Raw genomic sequence first — 12,779 nt, forward strand, 5'->3', positions numbered from 1 at the left:
TTGATACTCTGGTGACGGCTGGTCTGGGTCCAATTTGATAGGCAGGCAATAGGTAGCAGGTGGTAAGCTGGTGTAGTCACTTCTGACGCGTTTCGCTACCTAAGAATAGCTTTATCAAAGGATAATTCTGAGTGGTGGGTAAGGGTTTTTATACCCTGTTCTTTTTTTTTTTTTTTTTTTACTTTTTATTAACTTTCACTTTTTCTCATTTAATACATACATACATTCATAAAAATAACATTACAGCCGTAGTGTACCCATTACCACTCGGGTCCAGCTGACAATCATACATAGCTGTTTCCCTTTTATAAAGTAAATTTATCCAGCTGTTCCCTGTGGTCTGTACAATACCTTACACTTACATTTACCTTGCCCAGCCTTACCATTTCCTATACTTATCGGCTGTTCCACTCCTATATTTATTAATTGAGTGTGTTATCGTTTCTATTTTGTGTCTTGTAACCATAAATGAGGAGGGTCTATCTATAACTGCGGCCTAGTTTTTCCTAACCTTTTTGGCACTATATTTTATCCCCCTTTTTGTATTTCCTTGGTTTTCTTACCATTTTTACGCTATAACCCTTTGGCAGTATTCTGAAGGACTTTTCTAGTTTTCTTGCTGCATTCCTATAAATTCCTCGGTTTATTAATAAGGCCAAATTTCTATTCCTACCCCCCACTGTGTCTTGTGATATTTTTTCTTTTTTTCTAGCTCTTAATTGAGAGGTGAATTAATTTCCCCATATGTGACCTCCCCCCCCCTCCCTCCCCCCCCCCCCCAAAGTGAATAAAGTAGCTTGTGTATACGCTATATAATGTGTTTACTTAACGTCTATAATTCCTTCATTGATTTATCCATTTACCCCACACTTTATCAAATTTATTTAACGTATCCCTACATATATGGATGAATTTTTCATGTGTTATTGTGTTATTCCATCCCATTATATCCGGCCCTGTGTCAGCAAGCCACGTCCTGGTTATCATTACCTTGGCCAGTGCACATATATTGATAATGAAGGCCTTATCTTCTCCACTCATACTCCCATCCCTGATTATATTCAAAAGGCAGCATTTAATTGTAAGGCTCTCCCTATTAATTCCCACATCTACAAGGGTTTGCTTAACATTGTCCCAGAATTTCTGTATTACTGGGCAATCCCAAGCCAAATGGTAGAATGTACCTGACGCAGATTTACATTTTGGGCATTCATTTGAGGTTCGTCCTCCAAATTTTACCAGTCTTACAGTTGTTAAATATGACCTATGTAACATATACAGTTGTATTTGTTGAACTCGAATTGAATTTGTGGCTTTTAAGACTGATGATGTTGCGCTTGACCATTCCTCAGCTTCTATAGGCCCCACATCCTTCTCCCATTTCTCTTTCAGAACATCTAGACCAGGCATGTCCAACGTTGGCCCTCCAGATGTTTTGAAACTACACATCCCAGCATGCTTTGCAATAGTTTTAGCATTCTCTAATAGCAAAACTGTGGCAAAGCATGCTGGGATGTGTAGTTTCACAACATCTGGAGGGCCAACGTTGGACATGCCTGATCTAGACCATCCTCATCATACTGCATTAATCGCTTGTATATTTTAGAGATTTTTTTAACACTTTTATCAACTTTTTAATTGGAGATATCCCGAAAATCGGGGGGTTTTCCTTAAATTGTGCCTCCAGCGCACTTCTCAGTTGTATATATCTAAAGAAGTGACCTGTAGGCACAGAAAACTCTTCTTGCAATTGTATGAATGATTTTAATCTATTATTGCTGTATATCTGACTTAACATGGTTATCCCATATTGGTCCCATACTTTATATACTTGGAGATGTTTTGTTTCTTTCAGGCCTTGTGTGTCATTTAATGGATGTTCTACATCTACTGCATGAAATTTCACTAGTTTATTGGCTTCCCTCCATATCTTCACTGCTTGTACAACCACCGGAGCGTCTTTCCTGCTTGTCCGACCCTTCAATAATTTCTGCAGTGGGGTACTCCTCCTCTCACTCTGAGTTACTACACCTTTTACCCCCTCATTCTCAATATTGGTTCCCATCCATTCTGAAAGCTGTGCCACTTGACTCGCTATGTAATATAATTTAAGATTAGGTAATGCCATTCCACCGTCTTCCCTTTCCCTCATCAGGGCTTGTAGTCGTATTTTTGGACGTGCATTATTCCAAATAAAAGAGGAAAAAATACTATTAATTTTTCTAAAAAAAGAATCTGCAATATAATATGGTGAGTTTTGTAGTGCATATAGGAACTTGGGGAGGATTACCATTTTTATTAGGTTCACTCTACCCGTAGTGGTCAATGGTAATTTCTTCCAAATTTTTATTTTACAATTTAGATATGTTACTAATGGTTCCAAATTCAATTTCATGTATTCGCTGGGGTCTCGGGAAATCCATATCCCAGATATTTGAATGTTTGAACCCATTTCAGGGGTGTATCCACTTGGGGGGTTCCCGAGTCCTCAGCTTTTACAGAAAGAATACTTGACTTGTTCCAATTGACACTAAACCCTGAAAACCCTCCAAACCTCTTGATCTCCTCCATTACTATTGGCGCTGCCCTAGTGCCATTCGCCAAGAATATCAATACATCATCCGCATAAAGTGCTGCTACCTCTGATCTGACCCCCGTCCTGAATCCCTCTATTCCTGGATGACCGCGTAGGATACATGCCAGGGGCTCGATTGCTAGTGCAAACAGGACGGGTGACAGGGGACACCCCTGTCTTGTTCCTCTAAAAAGAGGAAATGGTTGTGATATCCGGCCGTTTATGGCCATTCTGGCACTAGGGGTTGCATAAAGCAATTGCACCCATTTTGTAAATCTTGGTCCTATTCCAAATGATTTCATTACTTCCCATAAGTAATGCCACTCGACAGCATCAAACGCCTTGACCGCATCGAGTGACATTACTACCGGGAGAGGGTCCTTAGCATGGGAGGTTTGCAAATGTATATGGAGCTTCCGCAGGTTTATTGATGTCGACTTTCCCGGCATAAAGCCGGTCTGGTCTGTATGGATTATCTTCCCTATATGTTTGTTTAATCTTGCTGCCAAGACTTTAGCAATGATTTTAGCTTCCGTGGATATTAGCGATATTGGTCTGTAAGATTCTAGCATTACCGGATTTTTCTCTGCCTTCAACAGGACTACCATTTTTGCTTCCAGCATAGAATTGGGGATCGCATTATCTTTATAACCATCATTAAATGTCTCTAATAACATGGGGGCTATAGTTTCTGAGTACTTCTTATAGATCTCCCCCGGGATACCATCAAGTCCTGGTGACTTACCACTTGGTAAGGAACTAATTGCCTCTTTTATTTCTTGTAAATTAATTGGGTTATCTATCTCTGACATGGCCTCTGGCGGTAAAGATGGTATCTCGATATTACTCAAAAACTCTTTAATTTCTGTCTGGCTGTGTTTTAGTCTGGACTGATATATTTCTTTAAAGTAATCCCTGAACGTACTTTCAATTTCTGTATTCTCCAATACAACTTTCCCTGTTTTATCCGTTATTTTTTATAATGGTGTTTGGTGGGGTGTCTGCTTGGGCAATATTAGCTAAGAAACTTCCAGGTCTATCAGATGTTGCATATCTAATATGGGAGCTATGTAGCATCATTCTAGAGTTCTCCTCCTTTATACAGTTAAGCCATTTTTCCTGCGCCTCTAGCCATTCCTTTTTTGTCTCTTCAGAGCTATTTATTATATAGAGTTTTTCCAGTTTTTCACACTTATTTTCTAGCTCTAGCACTTTCCCTCTACTTGTTCTCTTTATTTCACTGATGCCTTTTTTTAGTGTGCCCCTCATAAATGCTTTAAAGCGATCCCAGACAATTGCTCCTCGGGCGGTACCTCTGTTTATTTCCCAGTATTCTGCCCATTGCTCTTTTAATTTATCCTTATTTTTTATTTTATTCAACCACCTAACATCAAATTTCCAAAAGAAATACTCTCTACCCCTAGAATCTGACAGTTCTAGTAATACAGGGGAATGATCTGATATCCCTCTATTTTTGTATTCCACTTTTACTACATTTGGCATTATTTTGCTGGACACCAACATCATATCGATTCTAGAAAAAGACTGAAAAGAGGCTGAGAAGAATGAAAATTGTACTGCTTCTGGGGATCTCTCTCTCCACGGATCTACCCAGCCCAAATTTTTAATATATTCATCAAAACCTCCATCGCCCCTTCTGCTAGCTGCTGGTGATTTACTCCACCTATCTAACTGGGTATCAAGTACGTTGTTGAAATCACCTGTGCATACTACTGGAAGTTCAGGTGTTATAGCCATGAACTCTACTGCTTTTTTTAATACATCGTAAGAAAATGGTGGTGGAATGTAAACCACCAGCAGGAGCATCTGTTTTGAATGTATCGTACAATCTAAGAAAATATATCGTCCTAACATATCTACTTTACTCCTATTACAGACAAATGGGAGAGATTTTCTAATCAATATTGAAACACCCCTTGACGATGTTGAAAATGGGGCGTGATATGTCCATCCCACCCATGGTTTTTTAAGGCACATAAGTTTACTGCCTGTCAAATGGGTTTCAACTAAGCATGTTACATCGGCATTATATTGTTTTATTTGCTTCATTACTAATGATCTTTTAATCTTCTCATTCAAGCCCCTGGTGTTCCATGTCAATATAACCACCATTCAATAGATATTTTGTTCATTTTTAACCACATAGTACGCATTTAGCTATTTCCTGTAATACCCTGTTCTTAATGCCAGATCAAGTGCACCTGTGCTGGTTCAGCAACAATCATGGTTTAAACATACACAAAAAGTAAGGGAGGTATAATAGAATGAACAAGGAGGCAATGAAAATTAATAAAATATCTAAACATACAGAAAACGATTAAAAATACCACAATTAATATTCAGCTTTATTATAAAGGTCAAAGTGCATTGTGCTGTTATTGGTCGAATAGGGGCAATCCCCCATTACGTAATTAAACCTGTCACTGCAGTGACATGGGTAAAACGGGTTGTTAGCCTATCGGTATGAGAGTTGGTGGACACGTGGGGCGGAGCGCACAAGTGGGCTATCTAATAAACTGTGTCATTGGATTTAAGCCGTTCTATTGGCGGCGTGCGTCTCAAGCCTCATTCTGAAATGGTTAACCCGGACATCCGGGTGCTGGTGATCGCGTACTCAGTGGGCGTGTGATTGGGCGTGCCTATAGTACGTATAACAGAGTTCTCGTTGGCACTTCTCTGACTCCGTATTTAATATATTAGTAATCCCCACTCTCGTTAGAAGTATTAGAAACGAGAACTGAATGAGGCTTGAGACGCACGCCGCCAATAGAACGGCTTAAATCCAATGACACAGTTTATTAGATAGCCCACTTGTGCACTCCGCCCCACGTGTCCACCAACTCTCATACCGATAGGCTAACAACCCGTTTTACCCATGTCACTGCAGTGACAGGTTTAATTACGTAATGGGGGATTGCCCCTATTCGACCAATAACAGCACAATGCACTTTGACCTTTATAATAAAGTTGAATATTAATTGTGGTATTTTTAATCGTTTTCTGTATGTTTAGATATTTTATTAATTTTCATTGCCTCCTTGTTCATTCTATTATACCTCCCTCACTTTTTGTGTATGTTTAAACCATGATTGTTGCTGAACCAGCACAGGTGCACTTGATCTGGCATTAAGAACAGGGTATAAAAACCCTTACCCACCACTCAGAATTATCCTTTGATAAAGCTACTCTTAGGTAGCGAAACGCGTCAGAAGTGACCACACCAGCTTACCACCTGCCACCTATTGCCTGCCTATCAAATTGGACCCAGACCAGCCGTCACCAGAGTATCAATTTTAACCTCCTATCCGCACAATTGGAAACCTTGGGGAATCTCCCCTCACCAAGTGATGGACTTTGCAGAAACGCTTTCCTGAAAAGGATTAATACCTCATTTGGACCGACCTGCGGTAAATATACCATATGAGGAGACATTATTTGTTTTCTCTGGATAGACTCTGACGGCACACTAGGAATGGATCCAGTCTAAGCAGCTCAATTTGCAAACCAATGGTGTTTATGCTGGTTATTCACATTGTTGATCCTATTGTGTACCCCCCTTTTTTATGTCATTAAATTTTTTATATTTTAATTTTTAGCGCTACTATTGTATATCCTGTGGAATGTCAGAGGTGCTGCACCGTCTATGGAAATACTGAGGTCCTGTGGAATAGTCCAGCAGTGTTTGCCTGGAGGAATTTCCTATGTGCCCTTTTTACATCGTACGCTGTGAGTGCATCTCATTGAATAAAAACCTTTGATTCTCTTTAAGATTGACTGCACCGATTGTTGTGTTAGATATATATATATATATATATATATATATATATATATATATATATATATATATATATATATATATATATATATATATATATATATATATATATATATATATATAGTACTCTTTACCTAGATGGGCGCCCGTCGCGGGCATCGCGGGTACATTTATGTGTGGCCGCGACGCGACCGACGCCCGCGATTTCCCATTGAAACCCATGTTAAACATGGAAATCGCGTCGGTCGCGTCGCGGCCGTCCATAAATGTACCCGCGATGCCCGCGACGCGATGCTCCCGATTTGCCATAGGAATCAATGTTAAAATGCACGATGGACACGATTTTACTGTTAAATGCCTCAATGGACCCGATTTGGCCATAGGAATCAATGTTAAATGGGCCACAGAGCCCAAATAAGCACAATTAACCCTTAAATGTCCCCCCCAAATTTTAAACGCCACCCCACGATCCACGCCAACCCGAAGCGTGGCGAGCGCAGCGAGCCCGCGAGGGGCGGCGGTACGCGTCCTCCGACCTTTTCATGCCCTACTATCCACTAGGGCGTGGAGTGAGAATAGAATAGTGTGGCGAGCGCAGCGAGCCACCGAGCCCGAAGCGTGGCGAGCGCAGCGAGCCCCGCGAGGGGACGCGGATACCTTCACAGTTATACGCGTCCCCTCGCGGGCTTCACAGGTGTCGGTGGCGACGCGGACACCTGTGAAGCCCGTGAGGGGACGCGTTTACCTGTGAAGGTATCCGCGTGCGCTCGCCACGCTTCGGGCTCGCCACACTATTCTATTCTCACTCCACGCCGACGTGGATAGTAGGGCATGAAAAGGTCGGAGGACGCGTACCGCCGCCCCTCGCGGGCTCGCTGCGCTCGCCACGCTTCGGGTTGGCGTGGATCGTGGGGTGGCGTAAAAAATTTGGGGGGACATTTTAAGGGTTAATTGTGCCTATTTGGGCTCTGTGGCCCATTTAACATTGATTCCTATGGCCAAATCGCGGGCATTGAGGCATTTTCCATGAAAATCGCGCTCAATCAGCCTTTTTAACATTGTTCCCTATGGGAAAATCGCGGTCATCGCGGGTAGCAGATTTTTATGTACCCGCGATTTACCCGCGATTTTTACCCCCGACGCCCGCGATTTCAATCGCGGGCGCCCTTCTAGGTAAAGAGTACGATAGATAGATAGATATATATATATATATCTATATATCTCCAAAAACTCCAATTGTGGGGTGCTAGAAGATTGTCTTTTCAGATTTGGGAAGGATATTCCCTTCATTGGGACATATGAAGCCGCAGGCACCAGTGTTGTTTTCCATCTCATATGCATGGTCTGTCATAGGTTTAAAAACTGGAGGTAGCGCTTAAGGGTGTCAACTGACTTTCTGCACTATTGTGTGTGTATCATACCCAGCTCATTGTGTAGTGTTGTGTGTGTGTGTATCATACCGGGCTCATTGTGTAGTGTTGTGTGTGTGTGCATCATACCGGGCTCATTGTGTAGTGGTGTCAGTGTGTGCATCATACCGGGCTCATTGTGTAGTGTTGTGTGTGCATCATACCGGGCTCATTGTGTAGTGTAGTGTTGTGTGTGTGTATCATACCGGGCTCATTGTGTAGTGGTGTGTGTATGTGCATCATACCGGGCTCATTGTGTAGTGTTGTGTGTGTGTGCATCATACTGGGCTCATTGTGTAGTGTTGTGTGTGTGTGCATCATACCGGGCTCATTGTGTAGTGGTGTCAGTGTGTGCATCATACCGGGCTCATTGTGTAGTGTTGTGTGTGCATCATACCGGGCTCATTGTGTAGTGTAGTGTTGTGTGTGTGTGTGTATCATACCGGGCTCATTGTGTAGTGTAGTGTTGTGTGTGTGTATCATACCGGGCTCATTGTGTAGTGGTGTGTGTGTGCATCATACCGGGCTCATTGTGTAGTGGTGTCAGTATCATACCGGGCTCATTGTGTAGTGTTGTGTGTGTGTGCATCATACCGGGCTCATTGTGTAGTGGTGTGTGTGTATCATACCGGGCTCATTGTGTAGAGGGGTCAGTGTGTGTATCATACCGGGCTCATTGTGTAGTGTTGTGTGTGTTTGTGCATCATACCGGGCTCATTGTGTAGTGGTGTCAGTGTGTGTATCATACCAGGCTCATTGTGTAGTGGTGTCGACTGACTTTCTGCACTGTTTGATTGTTGGTGATTGACAAACACTGATTCGGTTGGTACCTGAGCTGCATAACCTCTTTTTTGCACTGTAATTCTAGAATATCTTTTTAAGTATGATACACACACACACACACTACACAATGAGCCAGGTATAATACACACACTAAACTACACAATAAACCCGAAATGATACTCACACCACTACAAACTGAGCACGGTATGATACACACAAACACTACAACAGGAGCTTGGTACAATGCACACACAGACCACTACACACACACACAAAATGAGCACAGTACGATACACACACACACCAATACACAATGAGCCTGGTATGATGCACACACACACACAACATGGATCTGATACGCACACACACACACCACTACACAATGAGTCCGGTATGATACACACTGACACCACTACACAATGTTACACTCAGTCACACCGCTACACAATGAGCCTGATAGGATACAACACAATAAACATGGATCTGATACACACAAACACACTACACACATGGAGCCCGGTATGATGCACACAACACTACACAATGAGCCAGGTACAATGCACACAACACTACACAATAACATGGCTCTGATACACACACACACACACACACACAGACACAAACTACACAGTGAGCCAGGTATGATACACACACACACACACACACACACACAATGAGCCCGGTACAATGCACACAACACTACACAATAACATGGATCTGATACACACAAACACTACACAATGAGCCTAGTATGATGCACACACACAACTACACAATAACATGGATCTGATACACACACACAAAGACAAACCACTACACAATGAGTCCGGTATGATACACACTGACACCACTACACAATGTTACACTCAGCCACACCACTGCACAATGAGCCAGGTATAATACAACACTACACAATAACATGTATCTGATACACACAATACTACACAATGAGCCAGGTATGATACACACACACACACACACACACACAATGAGCCCGATATGATGCACACAACACTACACAATAACATGGATCTGATACACACACCACTACACAATGAGCCAGGTATGATACACACACTACACATACACAATGAGCCAGGTATAACACACACACACACACAATGAGCCAGGTATAACACACACACACACACACACACACTACACAATGAGCCCAATATGATGCACACAACACTACACAATGAGCCAGGTATGATACACACACCACTACACAATGAGCCAGGTATGATACACACACACACACACACACACACACACACACACACACACACTACACAATGAGCCAGGTATAATACACACACTACACATACACAATGAGCCCAATATGATACACACACAACACTACACAATGAGCCAGGTATGATACACACACCACTACACAATGAGCCAGGTATGATACACACACCACTACACAATGAGCCAGGTATGATACACACACCACTACACAATGAGCCAGGTATGATATACACACCACTACACAATGAGCCAGGTATGATATACACACACACACACACACACACACACACACACACACACACACACACACTGAGCCAGGTATGATACACACACTACACAATGAGCCAGGTATGTTACACACACACAACCCTACACAATGAGCCATGTATGATACACACACCACTACACAATGAGCCAGATATGATACAACACTACACAATAACATGGATCTGATACACACACACACACACACACTACACAATGTTTTCTGGTTAGGAAAAAAAAACATTTTGTATCCCAATTGCACACTGAATGAGAAAACACCCACACCCCAGACCCAGACCCATACCCAGTATTAGGGACCCCCAGTGACAGAGAGGCCTTGACGTACGGCCTGGGGGCTTAGCCCTATATCTGCAGATATATGCAACCAAGATCTCTGTATTATCTGATTAATATGTCGATATTTTCTCATTCAGTGTGCAATTGGGATACAAAATGTTTTTTTTCCCTAACACTACACAATGTGCCTGGTATGATGCACACAAAAAACAACATGGATCTGATACACACACAAACCACTACACAATGTCCGGTATGATACAATGTCCGGTACGATGCACACAACACTGCACAATAACATGGATCTGATACACACACACACAATGAGCCAGGTATGATACACACACACTACACATACACAATGAGCCCGGTACGGTGCACACAACGAGCCAGGTATAATACACACACTACACATACACAATGAGCCAGGTATGATACACACACACACACAATGAGCCCGGTACGATGCACACAACACTACACAATAACATGGATCTGATACACACACACACCACTACACAATGAGCCAAGTATGATACACACACCACTACACAATGAGCCAGGTATCATACTCACACACACACACAATGAGCCAGGTATGATACACACATACACAATGAGCCCGATACGATGCACACAACGCACACAACACTACACAATGAGCCAGGTATGATACACACACACAGACACACACTACACATACACAATGAGCCCGGTACGATGCACACAACACTACATAGAAACATAGAATTTGACGGCAGATAAGAACCACTTGGCCCATCTAGTCTGCCCCTTTTTTTAAACATGTTACCTCAAACCATATTTGATCCTTATTTTTTTGTAAGGATATCACTATGCCTATCCCAAGCATGTTTACATTGTACTCCTGTATTTGCCTCTACCACCTCTGATGGTAGGCTATTCCACTTATCTACTACTCTTTCTGTGAAAAAATTCTTCCTCGCATTTCCCCTGAATCTTCCTCCCCCTAGTGTCAGTGCATGTCCTCGTGTTCTGTTGCTCCTCTTCCTGTGACTGTCTCCCACCTGTACCTTCCTCCCTCTAGTGTCAGTGCATGTCCTCGTGTTCTGTTGCTCCTCTTCCTGTGACTAATGTCTCCCACCTGTACCTTCCTCCCTCTAGTGTCAGTGCATGTCCTCGTGTTCTGTTGCTCCTCTTCCTGTGAAGAATGTCTCCCACCTGTACCTTCCTCCCCCTAGTGTCAGTGCATGTCCTCGTGTTCTGCTGCTCCTCTTCCTGTGACTAATGTCTCCCACCTGTACCTTCCTCCCCCTAGTGTCAGTGCGTGTCCTCGTGTTCTGCTGCTCCTCTTCCTGTGACTAATGTCTCCCACCTGTACCTTCCTCCCTCTAGTGTCAGTGCATGTCCTCGTGTTCTGCTGCTCCTCTTCCTGTGACTGATGTCTCCCACCTGTACCTTTCTCCCTCTAGTGTCAGTGCATGTCCTCGTGTTCTGCTGCTCCTCTTCCTGTGACTAATGTCTCCCACCTGTACCTTCCTTCCTCTAGTGTCAGTGCATGTCCTCGTGTTCTGCTGCTCCTCTTCCTGTGACTAATGTCTCCCACCTGTACCTTCCTTCCTCTAGTGTCAGTGCGTGTCCTCGTGTTCTGTTGCTCCTCTTCCTGTGACTAATGTCTCTCACCTGTACCTTCCTCCCTCTAGTGTCAGTGCATGTCCTCGTGTTCTGCTGCTCCTCTTCCTGTGAAGAATGTCTCCCACCTGTACCTTCCTCCCTCTAGTGTCAGTGCGTGTCCTCGTGCTCTGCTGCTCCTCTTCCTGTGAAGAATGTCTCCCACCTGTACCTTTCTCCCCCTAGTGTCAGTGCATGTCCTCGTGTTCTGCTGCTCCTCTTCCTGTGACTAATGTCTCCCATCTGTACCTTCCTCCCTCTAGTGTCAGTGCATGTCCTTGTGTTCTGTTGCTCCTCTTCCTGTGACTAATGTCTCCCACCTGTACCTTTCTCCCCCTAGTGTCAGTGCATGTCCTCGTGTTCTGCTGCTCCTCTTCCTGTGACTAATGTCTCCCATCTGTACCTTCCTCCCTCTAGTGTCAGTGCATGTCCTTGTGTTCTGTTGCTCCTCTTCCTGTGACTAATGTCTCCCACCTGTACCTTCCTCCCCCTAGTGTCAGTGCATGTCCTCGTGTTCTGCTGCTCCTCTTCCTGTGACTAATGTCTCCCACCTGTACCTTCCTCCCTCCCCCCCCTAGTGTCAGTGCATGTCCTCGTGTTCTGCTGCTCCTCTTCCTGTGACTAATGTCTCCCACCTGTACCTTTCTCCCCCTAGTGTCAGTGCATGTCCTTGTTTTCTGCTGCTCCTCTTCCTGTGACTAATGTCTCCCACCTGTACCTTCCTCCCTCTAGTGTCAGTGCATGTCCTCGT

The 12,779-nt window shown here is 43.5% G+C and overlaps 1 protein-coding gene across 3 annotated transcripts in view; it reads right to left on the reverse strand.

The window, feature by feature from the left end:
* The window catches only part of ABHD1 (abhydrolase domain containing 1), a 141,131-nt gene that overhangs the window by 113,643 nt on the left and 14,709 nt on the right, over window positions 1-12,779 (reverse strand). The gene's annotated exons all lie outside the window — the stretch shown is intronic.

The sequence above is a fragment of the Crinia signifera genome, chromosome 3 (assembly GCF_055691185.1).
Source record: "Crinia signifera chromosome 3, ASM5569118v1, whole genome shotgun sequence".
NCBI lineage: Eukaryota > Metazoa > Chordata > Amphibia > Anura > Myobatrachidae > Crinia > Crinia signifera.